Below are 19450 nucleotides of genomic sequence, written 5' to 3' on the forward strand. Positions count from 1 at the left end.
ATGAGAACAGAAATTGCGCGGCTGTGGCACGGCGACAGCGGAAGGCCCCATTAGCTAAAGTGCTGCCTCAGGTTAAGAACTGTTTCAGGTTAAGAACAGACCTCCAGAATGAATTAAGTTCTTAACCCGAGGCACCATTGTAGTTTTGCTGCCCAAGCAGTATGCAAAAACGTTGCTTCTAGTACATGTTTGGGGTGATCCTTGGTGCACCAACCACAATACTTGATCTCATTGATGATTTCTAATGGGGCGCAGTCTTCAGTTGATTCAATACTAAAATCCAAGCCCAAGTTTTAAAAGGGCATCCTAGTCAGTTATTTGTGTGGTCTCAATTTTCATGTTTCCCCTTCTGTATCTCTATTTTCACCACCGCTTCCCTCCCCTTCCCTTATACTGTATGCTTTAGAGGAGCTGCCTTTCAGATCCTTCGCCCTCACTCAGATCTGACAAAAACACAAAATCAGCCTTCCACAGAAGGAGGATAGGGCACAGAAGGAGAAAGCTATCTCTTTGTCCATAAACCAGTGCTCACATGTCCCTTTGGGGCTCAAGCAGCAGCAAGAGCCACAATGTTTGAAGTTGATTCACAGAATCTGTTTCTACAGACTGTGCATCTCAAAGTGAGAAGTGGCGTTGATGGCATGTGCCCTTTTTGGTTATGTGAAAACAACGAAGACCACATACCCTCAGGACCAGAGGGGAGAGAATTCAACTATCTCTCCTGCTGCCAAAGAGAAAATCGCATCTCTGAAGGGCCTCCTTTCCCCCTCCATAATTCCCTCTGACCAGCTCCTCTTTGGTCAATGGAGGCATAGAAGACACTGAACAATAACAGTTCCAACATCCGGTTTTGAGTCTCATCCCATCAGCGATGTACAGGGTGGATGGGAATGTGCCATCCTCAGCAGCACTGCGTCCTTTGCTAGCGTCCAGGGCATGTGGGCATCAGATGGAAGCAGGGGTAGAGCGCAGAGGGTGAACTGTTATACCTTTGAAGCCGGTGAACTTTTGAAGTGCTTTCGCCTGTTGCACAGCTTAGCAGAGTATAGCAGAGTACTGCAGCGTTTCTTAGGCAGCTCTTGAGATTGCCCAGTCAGGACGATGATCAGGAACAAAGACTGATGACTAGTAACTTGATTCTTGTAGTTTATTATATAGAAGAAGAAGAAGAAGAAGAAGAAGAAGAAGAAGAAGAAGAAGAAGAAGAAGAATAGTAGTAGTAGTAGTAGTAGTTTGGATTTGATATCCCGCCTTTCACTCCCCTTCAGGAGTCTCAAAGCGGCTAACATTCTCCTTTCCCTTCCTCCCCCACAACAAACACTCTGTGAGGTGAGTGGGGCTGAGAGACTTCAGAGAAGTGTGACTGGCACAAGGTCACCCAGCAGCTGCATGTGGAGGAGTGAGTGGGGAATCGAACCCGGTCCCCCAGATTACGAGACTACCGCTCTTAACCACTACACCACACTGTCTTTACAGCAGTAAACATACAAGTCTATCTACAAGTTACTATTTCTTGGTGCAGTAAGTATTGATCTGATCTTTCCTATTCTAATTCATTCAAGAGGGTTCTGGAAGCTTCTCTGTGTGAAAGAAACAAGCAGAAGGTTCGTGATGTTTGGGTTATTCCTTCAGAGAAGCTGAATTGCAGCTGTCTTAAAATGGTTCTGTTATCTCTTCAGTCAAGCTCATGATGACTATAAAAGGAAGGCCAGAAGGAGCCTGGGTTTTACTTTCTTTTTCTTTCTCTTTTCCTCCTGGTCTGGTAGTCTGTACATAGTATGGTATAGTGTTAAGGTTTAGACTTATAATAAGTTATTGTAAGTTTAAGTTAAATCTGCTGCAACTGGATTTCTTATGGACAGTGCCAATCCTGACTGTATTGGATTTGTGACCATTATGCTCATTTGCCTTCTGTAGCAGTAAAGCTCTGCTGGATGAAATATTTATTTCCTCTGGTCTATTTTTTGGGGACGGCGGTTCGAATCCCCGCGGCGGGGTGAGCTCCCATTGCTCAGTCCCAGCTCCTGCCAACCTAGCAGTTTGAAAGCACGTCAAAGTGCAAGTAGATAAATAGATACCGCTCCGGCAGGAAGGTAAACGACGTTTCCATGCGATGCTCTGGTTCATCAGGAGCAGCTTAGTCATGCTGGCCACATGACCCGGAAGCTGTATGCCGGCTCCCTCGGCCAATAAAGCGAGATGAGCACTGCAACCCCAGAGTCGGCCACAACTGGACCTAATGGTCAGGGGTCCCTTTACCTTTACCTTTTACAATGTGTTTAAGTTTTTACTCTGCTAACTATATGCTGGAATCTGCTCTGGGTCAATATTGAGTAGAATTCAATGGCAGGATTTTGCAGGACATTTCAGCCATTTCTGCCCGGACACTCTTTACAACTGCCATATTCTGTCTGGGAAATTCTGGATGAATGGCAACCATACTGCACACACTAGTTGCACATTCCTGGCCATGTGCAATACTCTGAGTTGTAGGATTTTCTCTCCTCCCTGTATTAGGCTGGTTGTTTATAAAGGAAGTGATAGGGAGACTTCTTAAGGGAACAGACCTTGTCGCAATAATTCTTTGAGTTGATTGACCACAAGGGGTCTCCCTTGCTTTAATTTTGTGCGAGCGTTACAGAGAGAGGCACATGGGGCTCCTGTGTGATATAATTTTCTATGGAAGCATTCAATATACTATATGGGAGTAGAGAGGGGAAAGAGAGAGAAAAAGATATATTAGAAAGTACAATGCTGAAAGCAAAAAGGTAGGTCATTCTAACCCAGTAGGAAGCATAGCCTGATCATTTGATGGAGAATCTCATTTACCTTGCCAAATAAACTGGCACATAATGTCAGCTTGCCATGTAGCTCTTGCATCTGATTCACAGGTCTACAACTAATAAGAAATAAAGCTCCTGCGACTGTCATTAACCCTCCCCTCCCCACAATTGTTCCAGCCTTTTAGAAAATGCTTCTTTGCATCCTGTGATTAATTTCTTCCCCTGGTAAACAACTAAAAAAATATAGCAACGGAAATAAGCTCCCTCCCCAATCATCTGAGCAAGCAAGACTCTGAAGCCAGCTTATTGTGACTTTTTGAGGTGTCTGAAAAGCTGTAAAGACATAGCACAAAGGGGACAAACTGTTCCACTTTGGGGGGACACTGTGGAAAGCTTGCAGTGTTTCAGAACCAATAACTATGCAATGGGGAAAGGGAGGGGTTATCTTCTAGGCCTTTTCTGGGATCCTGAGAGGATTTTTCTTATTTTTGGTACATTTAAAAAATAGATTTGAAACACACTTACACAAAGCAATGAGAGAATCAATTTTTTAAAGAGTACAGACTGTCCAAGTATCCCTATTTTCCAGGGACAGGACAGCCTCTGATTTAGAAAAACTGTCCCAGTTTCTATTTTGATCCTGGAATGTCCTGTTCTTCCTTAGGAAATCTCTATTTTCATTGGAGTAATGTTGGAGAGTATGGAGTTATCCGACCCCTGAGCTGTCTGAAGGCAGCCCTGTATAGGGAAGTTTTTTTAATGTTTAATGTTTTATTATGTTTTTATATGTTGGAAGTGGCCCAGAGTGGTTGGGGCAACCCAGTAAGATGTGTGGGGTATAAATAGTAAAATTATTATTATGGAATGGGGATGTCCCTATTTTCAATGGAGAAAAGTTGGAGGGTATGAGACTACTGATTTTACAAAGGTACAAGAAAGGGATGAATAAGATCACAATGCATGGAATACATCATTTCAAAGATGTCTCACCACTGAAACTTCTGAAAATGTCCCCCATAATGTTCCAGATATGTTGTTGTTGTTGTTGTTTAGTCGTTTAGCCGTGTCCGACTCTTTGTGACCCCATGGACCAGAGCACGCCAGGCACTCCTGTCTTCCACTGCCTCCCGCAGTTTGGTCAAACTCATGTTTGTAGCTTCGAGAACAGTGTCCAACCATCTCGTCCTCTGTCGTCCCCTTCTCCTTGTGCCCTCCATCTTTCCCAACCTCAGGGTCTTTTCCAGGGAGTCTTCTCTTCTCATGAGGTGGCCAAAGAAGTGGAGCCTCAGCTTCAGGATCTGTCCTTCCAGTGAGCACTCAGGGCTGATTTCCTTCAGAATGGAGAGGTTTGATCTTCTTGCAGTCCATGGGACTCTCAAGAGTCTCCTCCAGCACCATAATTCAAAAGCATCAATTCTTCGGCGATCAGCCTTCTTTATTGTCCAGCTCTCACTTCCATACATCACTACTGGGAAAACCCTAGCTTTAACTATTCAGCAACAGAAAAAGTTAAAGGTAAGAAGGAAAGATCAAGCGGAAGTCAAGAGAGAGAAAAGTTCTGTACTGTCAAAGGCTTATTATAAGCTACTTATGGTTACTCATATGTTTAGACATACTGTGTATTGGCCTCTGTCTGTCTTGAAACACAATGGACGAGTGTGCCAATGGGGGTGAAGTCATTTCAAACCATCCCACTCCAGAAAGTGTACTCTTGTTACAAACACTGCTTTCTCCATACCATTTTTACAGCATAGCCCAATGCACACCTACTCGGTAACAAACCCATTTAGTTCAACAGAGCCTGATCCCAAATAGAATTGGAGCATTAAGCTTGGAATGGGGGGGGGGGGCATCTGCCAGGGGCAAAATCTGGCCAGATTGCTGCAGCTGCTGATCTTTATAGTATACTGTATGACAAACTATTGAAATACAGATTCATAGTTACTGGTAAAGACATGTAAGGTAAAGACATGCATACTGAAATCAGTTCACTTTGCACATGGTGTGTGTTGTGAGGATCTCTGTGCAACACAACGGCTTCCCCTAAGACAGCAGACCCCTCAAGTGTCCCTATTTTCCAGGGACAGTCCTGGATTTGCAGAAGCTGTCCCAGTTTTTGATTTGATCCGAGAATGCCCTGCTTTTCCTTAGGACATCCCTGTTTTCACTGGAGAAATGTTGGAGGGGACATCTTTATCTTCATCAGAGAAATGTATGGAATGTATGGAATAGAATGTCCCTATTTTCATTGGAGAAATGTTGAAGGGTATGGAATAGGACATCCCTATTTTCACTGGATAAATGTTGGAGAGGACATCTCTATCTCCATCAGATAAATGTTGGAAGGTATGGAATTTTCATCGGAGAAATGTTGGAGGGTATGAGACAAGCTGTTGTTTAGAATATTGGGGAGATTTTTCAGGCAAGTATTAACAGGGGGTGGGGGAGGAAAGAAAATTTTGCACATGTATTGTTTTTATTGTAAGTCAGTATGTAGATTCTAGAAAATTGTATGTAAAACCTTATCAGGCCTCGTACAAACAAGCATCCCCTGTGACAGTAGGAGCTTAGAGAATGGATTTGTCTGAGAACAAAGGCCCCATGCCAGTTGATCCTGGCACAGTTTGAAAGAAGAAGCTTATAAACACACTCGGAAAACCTGCCAGGGAAATGGTCTTTCAGCAGCTGAATTTCAGATTTTCCGTTACAATAGCAATAGAGCCCAAGCGACCTCTCTAGGAATGCTCCAAGTAAGATGTATGTGTTTGTATGTACATGCATTGCTTAGTAGGATACTCCATCAGGATTTGAATGCCTTTCTCTAAAGTACTGAGGACAGGATATAGACAAGGGGACCTGGACTTGCTTGTACACCTTTGAAGGTCCATTTTTCACCTCCCTCTTGAAAGCAGAGGTGCCAATTTAGAAATAACTATGATAATTCAAATACAGTGGTACCTCTGGTTACGAACTTAATTTGTTTCAGAGGTCCGTTCTTAACCTGAAACCATTCTTAACGTGAGGTACCACTTTAGCTAATGGGGCCTCCCATGCCGCCGCAAGATTTCTGTTCTTAACCCAAGGTACTACTTCCGGGTTAGCGGAGTCTGTAACCTGAGGTGTTTGTAACCCGAGGTACCCCTGTAGAAATACAATCCATACTGGGAAAGACTCTGATCAGGTGACCTGTGGTCTCTTCTCCAGGGGTTAACTTTAATAATAATAATAATAATAATAATAATAATAATAATAATAATTTATTACTTGAACCCCACCCATCTGGCTGCATTTCCCCAGCCACTCTGGGTGGCTCCCAACAGAATATTAAAAACTTCCCTAAACAGGGCTGCCTTCAGATGTCTTCTAAAAGTCAGGTAGTTGTTTATTTCCTTGACATCTGCTGGAAGGGCATTCCACAGGGCGGGCGCCACTACCAAGAAGGCCCTCTGCCTGGTTCCCTGTAACCTCACTTCTTGCAGTGAGGGAACCGCCAGAAGGCCCTGTACCCCTGCTGTCCCTTCTTATGGTCAAACTACACTTGGACCGAACAGCCCTTCAGATAGACTGTCCTCTATAAAGTCTGACTACTCAACAGCTCTGGCTACCAATGTATCATATTTGAGTTTTACTCAGAGTAAACCCATGGAAATTAATGGACCCAAGTTAGTCATGCTAATCAATTTCTCTGGGTCTACTAGTGAAGAGGATACTCACCCCTTTGTATCCAAGGGTTTTTATGCATTTCTCTCATTTGTACTGTCTGGAAGGTTCCATAAAGTACTCTCTCAGAATAGACTTTACTCTTGTTGCATGAATACACTAGATACAATATACAAAATAATTTTGGACTGCCCTCTCTTCAACATCTTTGGAGAGACCTATGGGCAACTCCTTGGAAGCTTAAAGTATCTACTTGCAAAGAATTTGTAATCTGTTGAGGAATGATATATCTGAAACTCCTGAGATTGTTTCAGGATATTTACTTGAGGTTTTTGCTGTCAAATTTAAAACTACTTAATTTGACTTAATGGTGGCTACTAAGTCTTTTATACATGTGAGGTTACAAGGAACCAGGCGGAGAGGGCCTTCTCGGTAGTGGCGCCCGCCCTGTGGAACACCCTCCATAAGATGTCAAGGAAATAAACAACTATGTCACTTTTAGAAGACATCTGAAGGCAGCCCTGTTTAGGGAAGTTTTTAATGTTTGATCTTTTATCACTTTTATTAATATTACTATTAATATTCTGTTGGGAGCCGCTCAGAGTGGCTGGGGAAATGCAGCCAGATGGGTGGGGTATAAATAATAAATTTATTGTTCCTTTTCCTGTTAAAAGCCTGACTGACCACTCATGAGATTAGAGAGTTAATTTGTGCAACATAATACATTTCTGGCTTCCAGTTATGATCTGTAGCATAGTGTGTGTGTGTGTGTGTGTGTGTGTGTGTGAGAGAGAGAGAGAGAGAGAGAGAGAGAGAGAGAGAGAGAACAAAGCTCAAGCTCAGGGCACAGGTTTTACAGCATATTCATCTTGACGACAACAATGATTAATCCATTAAGAAACAAAATGGTAAGGACTATAACAGCGGTATGCTGGTACAGACAAAAAAGAAGAAGAATATAGGTAGGTAATAAAATACTGTAGAAATGAAAGGACTGTAAATGCAGGAACCTCTGTTTCACATTTTCTTAATTAGGTGAGTATCCTCAAGTGTAAATAATTAGTCGGTAAAATCCACAAGCCCAGCATAAAACCAAACAACAGATATTTTCATTTCGTAGCTGAGTCATTAGGGCAAACTGGTAGGAAGATGTCCGCATGTTTGTGGGGAAAAAATGCTGATTAAAAAAAAGAAAATCTGCGATTAGCTTTTCAGTGCACAGAATAAGGTGTTCTCCGAAGCTTAACGCCCATGCTACGGTCACATCTCTTGCTACATCAAAAATTGAAATAAAGTATTTGGATTGGAAATATAAAAAGCCAATTTGCTTCCCAAGGTTAGGGCTACTCACACTGCCAGCTGACAGTTTTGCAATGGCTGCAAGGCTGTGCCAGAAGCCATTCAGCCTGTTCCCTCTCTCCTCTGCCCGTGAGTAAGCCAGGGGGCATGTTATATTTTTTTGTAAATAATTTGTACAGTTTTTTTGTGGCTGCTATAAGTAAGAATTCTAACCACTATGTGCTTCAAGATATGTAGTTTCATTTCTATCTCTCTCTCTCACACACACACACATGCCTGGTAACAAGTCAAAATTAGAGGGAGGGAGAGAGGGAGAAACACACATTTTCCTGTGAAAATCAAGATATATGAATATACAGTTGCTAGTAGAGATTTAGCAATACAACCGTCATATATTAACAATAGCTAGAGTGACAGAAATTGCTGGCTGTATTAGGGTAATTCAGAAGATTGCTTGAAAGTAACAAAACTAAGCCAAAATAGTTGCCTTACCGAATTAGGCAGTGTGAAACTTTTGGGAACATACTTCTCAATGTTAATTTTACTACTTTTGTTTCTTACATGAATCTTGTAGACATATAACTCTTCCTATGTAACTTTTCCTGCTCTTGAATCTGCCCATGGCTCTTGACTCTGGGGTCATCTCACAGGTGAAATACTAGGATGTTGTTTGGCTCAGGTGCACTGCTAGGAAAATTGATTTGTTGGCCATCGGGAGGGTGGTTTCATTCAGGACTCCGCTGCCTCAGCAAGACAGAAGGCTCATCCATGCTTCCACTTCTCCTGTCCTAGAAAGCAGTTTTCCCCCTGCTGTGCTCCTGTGCACCATATCAGAACAAACATCAATCTGGGGGGAAACTCAAATTGCTGTTTTCTCTGAGCACCAAAGAGCAGTTTTCCATGAGGTAAAGGAGCAGTACAAAATGAAGTGTGGATAATCTCTGAACTGGGGATCTTGAAGAAGATAGACCTTGGTTCTGATCATCTGTAGCTCCCAATGGACTATGTGCAGGAACATGTTTAAAGCACTGATAGTCTAAACCAGCATTTATTCATGAAACTGACATTTGACTTCCACAATAGCCAGCTGACTAGGTGGCTGCATTAGGAAGATTGTCACTGGTGAATTCTGTTGAATTTATAACTATCACAAATGTGCTTATGCCATCATTTCTCTCACATCACTGTAAAGTACAGTTGTACCTCAGTTTTAAAAAGTAATCCATTCCAAAAGACTGTTTGAGTTCTGAAACGTTAGAAAACTGAGGTGCCAGCTGACAGGACTCAACAGCTGACAGGATCTTGCACTCAGCGGAAGCCGCCTCAGATGTTCGACTTCTGAGGTGTGTTTGAAAACCGAAGCATTTACTTTCAGGTTTACGGCATTTGAAAACAGAAACGTTTGTCAATGGAGACGTCCGAAAACTGAGGTGCCACTGTATTCACAAAGATGTGCATCATAACCTGCCACTATTCTGTTGCCATTTCCTTCCATCAGAGCTCTCCAAACTTTTCATGTCTGTGACACACTTTTTAAACATGCATCATTTCGCAACATGCAACATTCAGCAAACCGGATGTTAAACTAAACCCTTTCCAGAACTGCGAGAAGCACCAGGAACATTCATGTGACACACCTACACACTGCAGCCAACACACTAAAGTGTCGCAACACACAGTTTGGAAAGCTTTGCCCTAAAAGCTCCTTTTTCACAACATCGTAAAGGCATTTTAGCACACTTTGGTCCTGACAAAGCGTGTTCTCCTTCATGGAGAGCACATGTTGCGGTGGGGGCCGCCAGGACACTCCAAAGTTGGGGGCGGGCTAATTGATCGTTGGCCACTGATGTGATTGGGGCTTCCCTCGTTGTTGGGAAGAAATTAATGTTGCCATTTATTGATTGACAACCAGAAATGCTAAAAATCCTTGCACGGGGCTAGGGCTTCCTCTTTTCGCCCGTGCATTGGATTGCCCATCCCTCCCTCCCTAGAATAGGGTTGTTCGCTTTGACCTTGCTATGCCTGTCATGGGGTCGTCTGCTTTGGAGCGGGGGCCTGGTAGGAATTTTGTCCATCTGGCTGATTGGCTGGGGCCATTTGGTTTTTGCCTACTGCGTAGCAAATCGTCACAACTTGTAAGGTTCGCGGTTAGGCATTGGTTTATGGTTTGGTTGGTTGAGGGGCATGGATTGGCTGTGCCTGCCCCTCTAATGCTGCTGCTGCAAGGGATTCTGTTAAAGGAATTGGGGGCTAACTATTGCTTGTCCACTCTGTCAAGGGGGCTAGGGCCATAGCAATGAGCTCCTGGTTGCATTTGGGGTGAGGGCAGGTTCCCTGCTCCGCGTAACCCCCAGGTGTATTCCCCCATTCTGACTTACGCATCCTGAGGAATGTCAGTCTGTCCCCCATGGTGGGGGCAGATAGTTGCAACCAATGCCTAAGCAACCACTCACAAATTTGTATTTTAATAAAGTTGTGGACAAAATTATGCCAAAAACCTTAAACAAAAATTCTGTGTGATGTGTGAGTTATTAGGGTGGACCTCGGGACCTCGACACACAAGTCATTTCAATGAAGGCTTTCTCTGTAGGAGGCAGAGACTACATAAATGGGCACTGAACTCCTTGACGGAGGAACTGTGCAATTAAATCCTTACTGCCTATGGGTCAGAGGGCTCCATGTGAACTCTTAAATCCTAGTCCTCCCCACTCATTATAATTACTTTACTTCAGCTGCCTTGGCGGTTCTACATTAATTTGCCCCTAAAAGATTATGAATAATAACAGATGTTTTGCGATGTGTAAGTAGTTCTGCTTTGAAACATCATTAAAAATGTAACTGTTGTCACGTTTTAATTGATATTCATATCTTGTTCATCAGGCCTGGGTAGTATTACAGTTATTCTCTGCCAATGCAGTAGCTATTGAGGTATGTATACCCTAAGGAAACTATAACACTGAGTTGTCTTAAAAAACAAACCAACCCTGTATGACCAAGATGCATTTGGAGATGTTCAATTGGTTTTGTGTGCTCTTTAGCTCCTTTGTAAATCAAAGAAAAAGATGTGTTGGTATTGGTGGGCATGCTGTTTTTTTACGACATTCAATGCCTTTCTCACTGAGGAACCATCAATGTTCTGAAAAACCGCTTGGATGCCTTGAAACATAATTTGAAATCCCCAGCCTTGAAGGCCGAGGGGCTGATGATGGGGTGACCTACTGTATATTTGGTATGAATTTGATATCAGTGTTTCACATCACTACCTAGCAGTGATTTTCCTAGTAGCCAACAATACTGTTCTGTTCTAAGGCCCTTCATGTGCAGACAAAAGCAATGAATAGATTAATTTTCGATGCGCTAGTTATCTCCCGCTTGGGCTACTGCAATGCACTCTACGTGGGTCTACCTTTGAAGGTGACCCAGAAACTGCAACTAATCCAGAATGTGACAGCTAGACTGGTGACTGGGAGTTGCCGCTGAGACCATATAACACTGGTCCTGAGAGATCTGCATTGGCTCCCAGTACGTTTCCGAGCACAATTCAAAGTGTTGGTGCTGACCTTTAAAGCCCTCAATGGCCTTGGCCCAGTATACCTGAAGGAGCGTCTCCACCCGCATCGTTCAGCCTGGACAATGATGTCTAGCTCTGAAAGCCTTCTGGCAGTTCCCTCACTGCGAGAATTGAGGTTACACAGCAAACCAGGCAGATGGCCTTCTTGGTAGTGGCACCCACCCTGTGGAATGCCCTCCCATCAGATGTCAAGGAAATAAACAACTATCTTACTTTTAAAAGACATCTGAAGGCAGCCCTGTTTAGGGAAGTTTTAATGTTTGGTGTTTTATCATGTTTTTAATATTCTGTTGGGAGCTGCCCAGAGTGGCTGGCGAAACACAGCCAGATGGGTGGGGTATAAATAATAATTTATTTATTTAAACATTTCTTTTAAACTAAGGGCAGAGAGGTCTGAAGCAGACCAAAACTACAGCATTACCCCTTCTTAAGATCATTTATCTTGAAACTGTGAGTAGACAGTTCTTCAAACAGTGGACTATCCTCAAAAGACATGTGCACCATACAAATTTTCCAGTATGACCTTGCACGCTCATTGGTTTGCTCCAGTAGTAGTCAACCTGGAGTCCTATAGCTGTTGTTAGACTATAACTCCTCACCATTTTCATGCTGCCTGGTGGATGGGCTGAGAATATGTCATTGGCTATTGCTTGCTGAGACTTCAGGCAGATAAATGGCTTTGTGACTGAGGTACATGTGAACCAGTGTAGAGCTCATTTACATGCTGTGTGCTTGTCATTAGTTTATCTTTCCACAACAGAAGCTCCTGTGGAATTCCAGTTTCAATTATGGCAAGAAGAGGTGAGAATATCCTTGCCAAAGCCTGTTTATGCCACGAGGGAACCTTAAGAATAAAAACAACCCAAATGCATAGCTAGAGGTAGGCTTTTTCCTGTCACAAAATATTCCCGTTTCTTGAGGCCGCCGCAACCCAGATCTAGAAAATGCACTGAGAAGGCCTATTTAGGAAGGTATATGACATTTACACTGGGTATTTAGAGTGCTAATGCTTGTATAAATGCAGCACACAGCTCGAGGAAAACATGTCTCCAATACAAATGAATACAAGCTATCTATTGGCATTTAGATTAATGCAAGTTTAAATACATGCCCTTGAGGTTCATGTTCTTCTTCAAAAATGAAAAGCTGAGATTATAAGAATGGATGTTTATATTCATCCTTTTCCTTACCCTCCAATATTTTGTAGATGGAAACAAGAGCACTACTGAGTAACTGTAACACTCTGATTTTCACACTGGCCCATCCACTGTGTGCTATTCCCTTGCCTACATTGCTTATGGTGCTTCTTCATTTGCAATAGATCTCGTTCTGGTGTTCATTTCCATGCATTCCCAAGGAGTATGGGACAGTTTTGTCCCAGTTGCTGGTGGGGACCACCCCCCATCTCCTGAACCTTCCTGAGAACAGGAGGACAGCATAGATTTAGAACAGTGGTTTGCAGAAGGGCATAGTTCAGAGGCTGCAGAGGGGAGAAGCTGGGAAATATTGGAAGAGGAACAGCAGGAAGAAGAAGCACCAGGGGAGAGAAAGAGCTAACAGACTCAGTGTCCTTGGAAAGCATTCCTGACCCCCCCTCCCTGAACCCAGCGAGCATTGAAAGTAGGAGAACAGAAAGCTCAGATGCAGAAGGCACAGATCAGTCAATGTAGGGATGACGTAGAGTAGGAGAGATGCAGGGGGGTGGGCCTTTATTTGGAGCAACCCCATTATTTAGGGAAGACTGCATTCCTTCATCTCTTTCTGTGAATATTAATAAATTACGTGGTAAGAACTTGTAATTGTTTCCCTGCTTCTTGGCTGCTACCATGGGAGGGATTGGATTCCCCAAAGCCTGACAGTTGTCCCTGCTGATGTCACCCCTGACTTTGAATGGGAAGGTCTGAAAGCAGGAAATATTTGCTTTGAATCCTCTACAGGAACTCCAGTCGTGCTATGTTCCCAATCATATGCCAGGTACTTGAAAGCCTAAGTGCTTTCAACTGAACACACAAAAGTTCCTCCTTCAGACCTTCCACTCGACCCACAAAGATCTGAAGGAGCTGCAGCTGGTGGGGGCACTGCAATTGGGAATAGCATGTGCAGCCCATTCCTCCCTCAGCACATTCTGAGAACAATGTGGCAGCAAATACCTGAACAGGGCTGTACTGTTGCAGCCAGTCCCAGGATGGCTTCTGGAGTTGTACCATCAAAGGTAGAATTTTTTACCATAAAACGTTCCTGTCTTTAATACTTACGAATGTTGTATTTACTACAGAATTGCTGCAAGTCAAACGCAATATGTCTAGTGTGTAGCGAGCAGGGATGGGGACATTGGGCTGCAGATAACAATTATATGTCTGCATCTTTTTGTTTTTCAAAATGGAGCTGGTTGTGTACCTGTTATGGGATTGCTGCAACTCAAATACAGCCTAGGTCAAGTCACACACACACACAAAATAATCTTGAATCCCAATAATATTAACATTCTGCTTTCTTGTAATTTTGGGACATGATATATAATGAACTAAAAACAATGTTTAAAATAATGTTTTCTTAAAAACCCTGAAGCCTTTCTTTTAGGATATTTAAGGTGCTGAAATCCCAAAGGAGCATTAATCTGAAAAGTATAAATAAAAATTTTTAAAAGAAGAAAATTCTATTTATGTACATGACCACAGCTACGCGATCGTTACTAAAGGGGAGGAGGGAAGTCCCGGAGATTCTGTGGAATCTTCTTTCTATATTGTATGTTGATATGTTATTGTAAAATTTTAATTTTAAAACCCAAATAAATAAATTTACAAAAAAAAAACCCAACACACTCTGCTTTCTTGTATAATCCATAGGTCTCAAAAAGTGAGCCCTGTGGTGATTAAAGAAGCCATTTAATTTTCATAGAATCATAAAATTGTAGAGCTGGGACCCTCAGGGACATGCAGGAATCTCACCTGAAAGCTTCCATGGCAGATGACCATCCAACCTCTGCTTCAAAACCTCCAATGAAGTAGGGGTCCCTAGGGAGTCCGTTCCACTGTCTACTAGCTGTAGCTGTCAGAAAGTTCTTCTTGATATTTAGTCAGAATCTCATTTCTTGTAACTTGAATCCATTAGTATAGGTCCTACTCTCTGGAGAAAGAAACAAGCTTGCTCCATCTTCCATGTGGCAGCCCTTGAGATATCTGAAGATGGCTATCATAGATGGCTGTCATATCTCCTCTCGGTGTCCCCTTTCCCAGTCTAAACATACCTAACTCCTTCAGCTGTCATGGTTTCCAGACACTTGGTCATCTTGATCGTCCTCCTCTGCAAGCATTCCAGCTTCTCAAGTAAGCAAGCTGTTTAAGGTTCACAGATTAACTGCCTTGAGGATCACAAGGTCTGTGTTATCCTGTGGAACTCCCTATCCTTGTCAACATCTTCACCAACCGGCAGCTTTCCAGGTGCAAACAGCTCAAGATCCAAGGTGATAACAGCTCAGTATTCAAGCCCACTAGCATGGAGCAGTTCTAACAAACCACATTATGTTTAGAAAAATATCCAAGCCAGGCGGACTGTCCATTTAACTTCATCATAGTCACTGCAGACACAAGGCCCACTGAGTTGTGCTGGCATCAAAGTAACGTTAAGAGGCAGGGAAGCCGAGGAATAAAAATTCTTTCAAGATGATTAGATGACAACTTCACAGTTTCCATCCTCAAGGCAAATTCAAGATCTCTGTCAGCTGAGTCTACATGACTTCAGTTGCAGTGGCAGATGTAAAGAAAGCTACTACCATCTTTCACTTCTGACAGGGACCTACTGGGACACCCTCTGCTGCTATTCACTGAACATGAAATAAAAGAAACAAAACTGTCGAGACCTTTCCTCGGCCATTTAGTATGCAGTAGGCCAAATCATGGGGTAAAGCAGAACTACCGAGAACACGGGGTGTTATTTTGTGTGTATGTACATCTGAGCACACACAAAAACTGCCTTCAAGCTTAGCATTTTTGCCTTTTTGATCCTGAGCTTTTGATCCCAGTATGAAATTTAGACAGAACTGGCAGGACTGTGAGGAGAAACTCCTGGCTTTGCAAGCTATGAGGGCAAAAATAAGGACTTCAGTATTAAAATATGAGAGAAATATGTGGGCCTCTACCTGTCATTAGGGAGGGACACGGGTGGCGCTGTGGGTTAAACCACAGAGCCTAGGGCTTGCTGATCAGAAGGTCGGCGGTTCGAATCCCCGCGACAGGGTGAGCTCCCGTTGCTCAGTCCCTGCTCCTGCCAACCTAGCAGTTCGAAAGCACGTCAAAGTGCAAGTAGATAAATAGGTACCACTCCGGCGGTAAGGTAAACAGCATTTCCATGCACTGCTCTGGTTCACCAGAAGCGGCTTAGTCATGCTGGCCACATTACCCGGAAGCTGTACGCCGGCTCTCTTGGCCAATAAAGCAAGATGAGTGTCGCAACCCCAGAGTCAGCCACGGCTGGACCTAATGGTCAGGGGTCCCTTTACTTTACCTGTCATTAGACTACAGATCCCACCAGCCCCTGCTAAGAAATTGTGGGAGCTGTAGCTGAGCAACAGGTTTCCAACCCTTGTATTCTTGGCAGAGTTATGACCCTTGTCTGAATCTGTACAGGTGGGGGAGGGGAATATAATTTGGTCCAAATCCAACTTTTCTGGCAAAACTTCAGCCTAACCCAAATTTTGGTGTTTCTGCCAAAAGGAAAGCTTGAAGAGAAAGAGATGGACTTGTTTTACTGCCTTCAGGCTGATCTCACCAGAATTCAATAATAATAGTAATAATAATTCTGTTGGAATTAACAAACATACCTCTAACCCAAGGCAGCTATGTTGACAGACAACAGAGAATTAATGCTGATGGTTCAGAGCTGAAAATATTACCTGCTTAAAAATGTACTTTGAGCAGCAGTTAGTTTCACTGCTGGTGGCTTTTGGAGGTGCAGTGCCGTGCAACAAAGTTTATTCACATGATAAAATTAATAGCATTGCATTCTGTTGGTTTGACCTAATTAATTGTTAGAGAAAGCCCAGGATGCAAAATGTATGCATATCAGTACGGCTCTTTGGGGCCGCAAAGCCTATGGCCTTAATTTTATTTTCCTTGTAAATCTGTTGCATTTACTAGCCAGTCACATGGATGAACTCAAGTGCACTTCTCAAATATATTGCTTCAACTCTTAGTTCAAAGAATCTCATCACAGTGAAAGGGCACCTGTCATATGACTGGATTATCTGAAAATGGAGCTGTAAGCTTATTCTCATTCCTTGCAGAATTTGACATTGGCTAGTATTTTCTTAAAAAATAGCTTTTCAGAAAAAAGCCCTCAGATTTTATGATATCTTATAGTAAACTATATTTGGCAATCATGATTTCACAGTAGATAAAGGTCAATAATGAAGGAGGAAGATGTATTTTGCTGGGAGATAGACAAGAGGAATGTAGCCGTGTTGATTATCCTTGGCTTCTCTTGATATCCTTTGGGCTATCTGCCCACGGACCAAACTAAGCATGACATTTATCATGCAATTTGCCATTGCATTGTTTTTCCTTTAACAAACAACAGGTATGGGTGCTGGGTGTGGGTTGGATGGAGACCATTTCATGCAGAGAGGGAGCATTAATGTTTGGCCCCCTGTCGTGGTCCCAGCTGGAATTCCCCTCCATCCCTGTTCTCTGCATTAGGAGGAAAATTCTCAGTGTTGATGCCCTCATTAAGACTCTCCCTCTAGACCCGCTTGGTTTGGGATTTAAAGAGGTTAGATAAAACCATATTGAGCATTTCGGAAAAGTTAAGCCTTACAAGTTGGAAAAGATGTGGGAAATTCAGCCCAATATAACCAGCATGTTTAGCGCTAGTTAATGAATGAAGGGGTTAACACCATAGAGTAAGCTGTTTTTGCTAGGTCATGCCCCCTCATCTTGAGTGACAAAGAGGCAGGGAACTCTCTTCGTTTGCTCTCTTCCACTATTTGAATCCAACCAGGGAGCACATATGGGCTGATCACTCCAAGCCCAGACCATGTGCTCAGAAATGTTTTATGCAACTGTGCTTTTCTTGCTGCTGCATGGAACAGCACATTAACCTAACCTTTGGAAGTTTGTAAGTTAAGAAACTATTTTTAAGGTAAAGGACCCCTGACAGTTACCGTAAGTCCAGTCGTAAACAACTCTGGGGTTGCGGCGCTCATCTCTCTTTACTGGCCAAGGGAGCCGACGTTTGTCCACAGACAGTTTTTCTGGTTCATGTGGCCAGCAGGACTAAGCCACTTCTGGCGAAACCAGAGCAGCGCACAGAAACGCCGTTTACCTTCCTGCCAGAGCGGTACCTTTTTATCTACTTGCACCTTGACGTGCTTTAGAACTGCTAGGTTGGCAGGAGCAGGGACTGAACAACGGGAGCTCACCCTGTGAGGGGGATTCGAACCAACGACCTTCTGATCGGCAAGCCCTAGGCTCAGCGGTTTAGACCACAGTGCCACCCATGTACTATGTTCTATGGTCTTTTATGTGCTTAAGGGTGAGAAAGCAAGCTCTGAAGGTGATTTAAAGAAGGATATTTAAAAGGTCTAGCAGTCTATATGCCCATGCTCTACTTTGCTGCATGTATTGTGTTTTAAAACCACTGTGGGGCTTTCTCTTACTGGAGAGTATTCTGCCCTGTTTTTAGATCCATGAATCTAGTGAATTCTTCTTTAATTAACCAAAGCAATCGCAACACCGACATAAGATGAGCCTGTATTAATCCGAATCTGGTGAGCACGAACTTCAAAGACATTACTCATTGAAACATAGCGGCTCCTGTTTTACTATTGAGGCTATGTGGTTTAAATTGAACTCAAAGTTTAATGCAGAAGGAAATTACAGTTCTGAGTGAAATGTCAACATAGTCCTACATGGTTCTGCTCTTGCCCCTGAAAAATGTAAGAAGAGGCTAGCTGGATCAGTTAGATCAGAGGTAGCCAATGAGATGTTGAAAAGCACTGGTCTATGACACATGCAATTGGATTCACACTTTTAAAGAAAATGAAAGGAAACACTCTTGTAATTAACTGGATCATTTCTTTGCACTTAATCCACCTAAGCTTTCTCAGAGAACTTAAAAGCCCCATCTGAATTCTACAGTAATACCCAGCTAACCTCCATATATGTCTTATTGGCTGGGTGGCCACTTGTATATCTGAAGTACAAAGTGCAGCATTCTGACACTTCTTTTAAAAGTGATCAGCAATTGCATCAAGAAGGGTGTGCGTGTTAAAGCAAACCTTCTTTTAATTGCTGTTTTATATTTCTCTTCAGCTAAAACAAACCTGTGTCCTCAGCAGTTTCCAAGCAACCCATCTTTTTCAATTACAGCTTAATATTAGTTTGTGTCTGTGTATTGCTGAATACATTTTGCGTTATTCATCCCGTGCTTTCAGATCACTGCAAAGGAAAATACTATTGCAATTGCAATTACCAAATGTGATGTACATTGTTTGTCAAGGCCTTTTGACAAACAATGCTAAAAATGCATGATCTAAACTCCTCTCATTCTGGGTGAGCTGGCTTTTTTATTTTTATTTTTGAAGAATATATTCATTCTTAACATTTAGAACACTGGGTTGCAGGTTGGATAAAATTCCTGGTTCATATGTTTCGCTTGCCCAGAAAGGCCAGATTTTACATTTAAAGCAGCCTTTTTAACCATCATAGATAGAAAACTCAGGGATACTCTCTTTTCCTACTCATACTGAAATACTGCCCCTCAATGAGGCCAAACTTAGATTCACAAAATGTTTAGGGGTATGCGTACCCCATAAAAAAGTACTGTATATATATCCTTATTTATGGAATCCCTGAGTTTGCTGTGGTGGTTTAAAAGGCTGCTTTAAATTTAGACACCCCACCCCCACCCCCTATACACACACACACACACACACACACACACACACAATTTTAAAACAGAACATACAAATTCTATAAAAAAAACAACTCCTGTAATTAACCAAAACCAACTCCCCCTCCCCCATCTGTTGTTCCTTTCCTTTTCTCTTTACTGCTGCACACCCAAATTAATACCTTGATTATTTATCTTCTCTAATAATTTCCTTGAGTTATCCCTTTATGTTAACCCTTCTAATATTTTT

Source organism: Podarcis gaigeae (assembly GCF_964106915.1).
Source record: "Podarcis gaigeae genome assembly, chromosome: 4".
Taxonomy (NCBI): domain Eukaryota; kingdom Metazoa; phylum Chordata; class Lepidosauria; order Squamata; family Lacertidae; genus Podarcis; species Podarcis gaigeae.